The 5781-nt window shown below is 32.4% G+C and overlaps 1 pseudogene across 1 annotated transcript; it reads left to right on the plus strand.

Moving 5' to 3' along the window:
* Nucleotides 1–1488: 1488 nt before the first annotated feature.
* Nucleotides 1489–5157, plus strand: LOC146899006 (G-type lectin S-receptor-like serine/threonine-protein kinase CES101; annotated as a pseudogene). Its single transcript, XR_015021653.1, has 7 exons — nucleotides 1489–2581; nucleotides 2788–2904; nucleotides 3004–3185; nucleotides 3541–3744; nucleotides 4054–4291; nucleotides 4385–4535; nucleotides 4611–5157. The product of XR_015021653.1 is annotated as a G-type lectin S-receptor-like serine/threonine-protein kinase CES101 (transcript).
* The last annotated feature ends 624 nt before the right edge of the window (nucleotides 5158–5781 follow it).

Here is a 5781-nt window from a genome sequence, read left to right on the forward strand (position 1 = left end):
CTACCTACCAGACGAAGGGTTCAAAACCCACTCATAATAGAACTAGGGACTTGACTTTACCCAAACGAGACCAGAACACTTGCAATAAATTATGAAAATTTGGAGCCTTATGAGAAAAGACATACATAAATTCTGAAGGTCCTAGAATGCCAAACTTCATATACTTTGATATGAGAGATGTAGAGTTGAAGAGTTGAATCCAGTGTTTAAACTTGAACGAGAAGTAAATATTAATCTAACAAGTAATTATTAACATTTGTGATTAAAAAATATATCTTTCAACTAATAGGATAAAAAATTTAAGCACAAATCAATTGCATGATCAATCAGTGACACCGCATATATGGGATACAACAGGGCCGTCCCTAAGAATTCGGAGACTCGGCTCTTGGAATGAAAAGAGGCTAGTCATAAAATCAAAACGTATTTTTTTTTTAAAAGAGCAATGTTCTATTTATATTTTTTAAAAGATAAATATAAGGTGCCGTATATATGCGGTACACCCAAAGGTAAAAATGACTACCGTATACATGGAACCCCCACCTAACACCAAAAGCAAGAGGACCTAATTCTAATAGGCCTAAAAGGCTAAAACAAGGGGACAGAAAATGGCTGGGGGTATTAAAAAAGAAATTGGAGGCCAGTAGTACTAGTGGGTATTAATTTTGTTTTTGAGGCCCATGGCTGAGGGAGGCCCAACTCGGTTGAGCTGTTTGCACCCCTTCAAGGCCGGGCCTGGGATACAACACCATATGACTGGTGGATGTTTATGTGTGCTTATTACAACATTGAGTACAAGGTTGCTGTTGATGGATGGAGTAATAATACTAATATCACATGAATTATTAATTATGTATTTATTAATTATGAATTTTATTGTTGGGTAGTTTTTTTCTTTGACAAGTTTATATGTTGGGTAGTTATTAGATTTTATGCGTTAACAAAAGAGTTGAGAAACTATCCTAACATCCTTTGTTATAGAAAAGTAGTTATTGGTGTGTTATAAAAAAGGCTGTAATCCGTGAATGATGAAATAATGAAATTTTAAGTCTTTCTCAATTTCTTTGACCTATTCCTTCTCGAATTTGAATAATTATTATATATATTCATTTCCTAATTTCAATCATGTAAATAGAGTTGCAACAAAAAAACCAGAGCCGTGGACACTGTGAACAGTGTTTTTAGGGTAAAAACCTTAATTTCTGGTAAAAAAATAGTTCAAAAGTAACTTTACACGTTCTAATGTAACTTAGGTCCTTTTTTTTTTAGTAAGACTTAGGTCCCTTGTGAACAGGGAAATTATTATCTTTACATTACCCATGCTTCAATTATTAAAGGTAGTGCAGATCTTTTTCTTTTCTTTTTCCAATCCAATCCAAAGTTGGGCAGTGCAGATTGTAAGAGTTTAGATTATTCTCCTTCGGGTTTGGTAAGTATATTTCTCTTCTTTTTGAAACAATATTCATCGATCATGATGATAAGCTTTAACATAAAGAAACAAGTGATAGTTTGAAGCCAGGTGATACATTGAATTCCAATTCCTCGCTATGTTCTAAACAAGGCAAGTTTTGTCTTTTAATCGACGGTGATGGTTACTTGACTATACAAACTGTTAATGGCACAGGAGTGTGGATTTATAATGGAAATCAACCCGTAGACGTAAACTCAACAGTTTTATCACTAGACTACACTGGTGTGCTCAAAATAGAATCTCAAAATAGGAAATTACCAATTATCATTTATTCTTCACCTCAATCCTCCAACAACACTGTGGCAACTATGTTGGACACAGGTAACTTTGTGCTTCAAAAACTTCACCCAAATGGGACAAAGAGTTTATTATGGCAGAGTTTTGATTATCCCGATGACACCTTGATCCCAACAATGAAGTTGGGAATTAATCGAAAAACAAGACATAATTGGTCATTGGGTTCATGGTTGACTGATAAACTACCAAATTCAGGAGAATTTAGTCTTGAATGGGAACCAAAACAAGGTGAATTGAACATTAAGAGACGCGGCAAAGTGTATTGGAAAAGCGGAAAACTTAAAAGTAATGGAATATTCGAGAATATTCCAGCCAATGTTCAACATATGTATCAGTACATTATTGTCTCTAACAAGAATGAAGATTCTTTTGCCTTCGAAGTTAAAGATGGGAAGTTTGAACAATGGTACATTACCTCGAAGGGGAATTTGGTAGCTGATGATGGAGTAAGTGCTAGTAGTACGACAGATATTGGAAAAGCAGATATGTGTTATGGATATAATAGCGATGGAGGCTGCCAAAAATGGGAGGATAAACCAACTTGCAGGGAACCTGGTGAGGTTTTTCTGATAAAGGCGGGAACACCATACAAAAACAATATAACAACTATTGAACGTGATGTGACTTATGGTTACAGTGATTGCAAGATGAGATGTTGGAGAAATTGTAATTGCAATGCATTCCAAGAATTATATGATAATTTGACTGGATGTGTATTCTATTCATGGAATTCGACTCAAGATGGTAACTTGGATGGTCGGTTATCCTATTATGCCTTGGTAAAGCCAACAAAATCAGCTCAAAATTCCCATGGTACGTAAGTTATAATATTATTTTAAGTGATTATTTACCACTTCTCCTCCGTAGACATTGCCTCTTCCACCTGTAACAAAGTCGTATTTATATACGAGGTTTTTGAATTTGAAGGATAGGATTAGGGTTTGGTATCAAGATAAGACCAAAAATTAAAAGTTTTAGATGAATATGCCTATATCACAATTCAAATTAATTGTGTATAGTCAATGCAGGTAAAAAAAAGTGGATATGGATAGGTTCTGCAATTGCAGCTGCTTTACTCATATTATGCCCAATCATTTTATGTTTAGCCAAAAAGAAACAAAAATATGCACTTCAAGGTATATGCATACTTGAAAATAGTCTAGTACAAATGAACTAAATCCAATCCCTTTACAGCTTTACTTCCTGTCTGTCTTTTTTTTTTTTTTTTTATGTAGATAAGAAAAGTAAAAGAAAGGATTTGGCGGATTCGACTGAATACTATAATCTCAAAGATCTTGAAGATGAATTCAAGGAACATGATATAAAAGTTTTTAACTTTACATCAATTTTGGAAGCAACTATGGACTTTTCACCTGAAAACAAGTTAGGACATGGAGGCTATGGACCCGTTTATAAGGTGACTTTAAAGTTCAACTGCAATTATTATACATTAATGATTAAGTTTGTTTAAAAGCATGTTGTAAATTACTATTACAGTTATGGCACCATCTTCATGTTGCAAACAAATGTTTATCATGTGGAAATATTGTTTTTGATGGTTGGCGATTATTGTTTTGGACAAAGCTTATATGCATTATTTTTGGTATTTATCCATTTTGTATGGATTTTAACTCTAATATCCATGGTTTCTTCAAATTCATAATTTTTGTTATGTTTGTTGTTACAACTACAAAAAGTGTATTAATTGTTAAGGTATTAAAATTATCTATGGAAATGCACCTAAATTTTGTCTTTTTGTTTTACGACTTCAGGGAATCTTGGCAACAGGGCAAGAAGTTGCTGTAAAAAGACTTTCAAAAACATCTGGACAAGGAATTGTGGAATTCAAAAATGAATTGGTACTTATATGTGAACTTCAGCATACAAATCTTGAATTGGTTGTTGCATTCATGAAGAAGAAAGGATTCTAATTTACGAGTATATGCCTAACAAAAGCTTGGATTTCTATCTATTTTGTGAGAATTTGTTGAAGTCTATTTTGTTTGTGATGTTTTTTTAGGACAAATTCATAAAATTGTGTTCATTATTATGTAACAATTAAAGCACAATTAAAACAAATCTTGAGTTTTCTTAACTAAACATTTTCTGTAATAATTGTTGATACTTCACTGAAATATCGTGTTATCCTAACATGAAAATAACCAAGTAAATCTTATGTTCTCTGTGACTCATTAACTAGCCATATAAAATTAAAATAGAATTTTGGTTTGATACTTTTGAGTAGTATAAATTTTAGCATTAATTATTATGTTTTCATTGAGAAGATTGTACGAAAAAGAAGCTGCTAGATTGGAAGAAACGTTTTAACATAATAGAAGGAATTGCTCAAGGATTGCTCTATCTTCATAAGTACTCAAGACTCAAAATCATTCATAGAGACTTGAAGGCGAGCAACATACTTCTTGATGAGAATATGAACCCAAAAATTTCTGATTTTGGTATGGCAAGAATGTTCACACAACAGGAATCCGTAGTAAATACCAACAGGATTGTTGGGACTTAGTGAGTTTTCTAGACTTTTATGGTTTCAAATGTTTTATTGATGATTTTGTGAAAACTTTATTTATTTTTTGAAAGTTATGATTTTTTGTGTAGTGGATACATGTCTCCAGAATATGCCATGGAAGGAGTTTGTTCTACAAAGTCTGACGTCTATAGCTTTGGAGTGTTGCTTCTTGAAATCGTTTGTGGGAGAAAAAACAATAGCTTCTATGATGTTGATCGCCCACTAAATCTAATAGGACAAGTATGTCAGTTACTTTCATCGAGTTTTTATAATAAATATTACTCGTTGTTCCTAATTTGATTAAACTATTAATAGGCATGGGAGTTATGGAATGATGGTGAGTATCTAAAGCTAATGGATCCAACATTAAATGACACATTTGTTCCTGATGAAGTGCAAAGGTGCATTCATGTTGGTCTCTTATGTGTAGAGCATTATGCAATTGATCGACCTACAATGTCTGATGTTATATGTGTTAACAAACAAATATGAACTCACAAACTTGCCAAGAAGACCGGCATTTTATGTTAGAAGAGAAATCTTTGAGGGGGAAACAACTTCCAAAGGGCAAGACACCGACACTTATTCTACTACAGCAATTTCTATATCATGTGAAGAAGGGAACATATAAATAATAAACACCGTTTTTTTTTTTTTTTGAAGGAAAATAATAAACATCGCTTGTATATGGTTTTGGTTTATAAAACATACTCATTTTCTTTGTAAAAAAAAAATAATAATCTCGCAATGGTCCTTTTAATATGTATATTTTCATAGTTCTCGTTAATATATTTTAGTCTATATCAAATTTTTTATAATCCACGTAAAAGAAAATTTCTTAGTCCGTCACCAATCACTTTTAAATTCTAGAAATTAGTTTTGTTTACAAATGGCAGATAACAAATTAGTTGCATATATAGGATAGGTACTAAAAAGCAATCAAAAAAATGGATAACTTTTTAGTTTAGTTGCTTTCCCAAATGGAGGTTTGGTAGCTTGACAGATTTGAGCTAAAAGATAAGGAGTTGGAGGTCTTGAGTTTAAACCCAGACAAAACTGCAACAAAGGAGTAAATACTAATCTAACAATAAATTACTAACATTTGTCATTGAAAAAAATGCTTTCACAAAATCAAAAAGTGGAAAAATCTTACATGTGATTCAAGAAATAAGAATAAATGTTGGGTTGTAAGTGTGAGTGGTTAAGTCCAACGTCACATGTAAACAGACAAAATGTTAGATATATAAGAGAGTTGACCCAAAAAGTTAATGCCATAAAATTTTAAGTGGAGATGTGGTTTCTTCATCTTTTGAAGTCTTGGACCATTGACTATCACATCTACTCCAAAACTATAGTTCACGTAAATAGAACATATATACAGCTTTTTGTTTTTCTACACCTCTTCAACACCTCATTTCTCTCTATCTCTCTTATCTTATCACATGAGAAATTTATTCACGTAAATAGAACATATATACACCTTTTT

This window comes from Medicago sativa, chromosome 8, assembly GCF_051527215.1.
Source record: "Medicago sativa cultivar Bolivia chromosome 8, Bolivia_mono, whole genome shotgun sequence".
Lineage (NCBI taxonomy): Eukaryota > Viridiplantae > Streptophyta > Magnoliopsida > Fabales > Fabaceae > Medicago > Medicago sativa.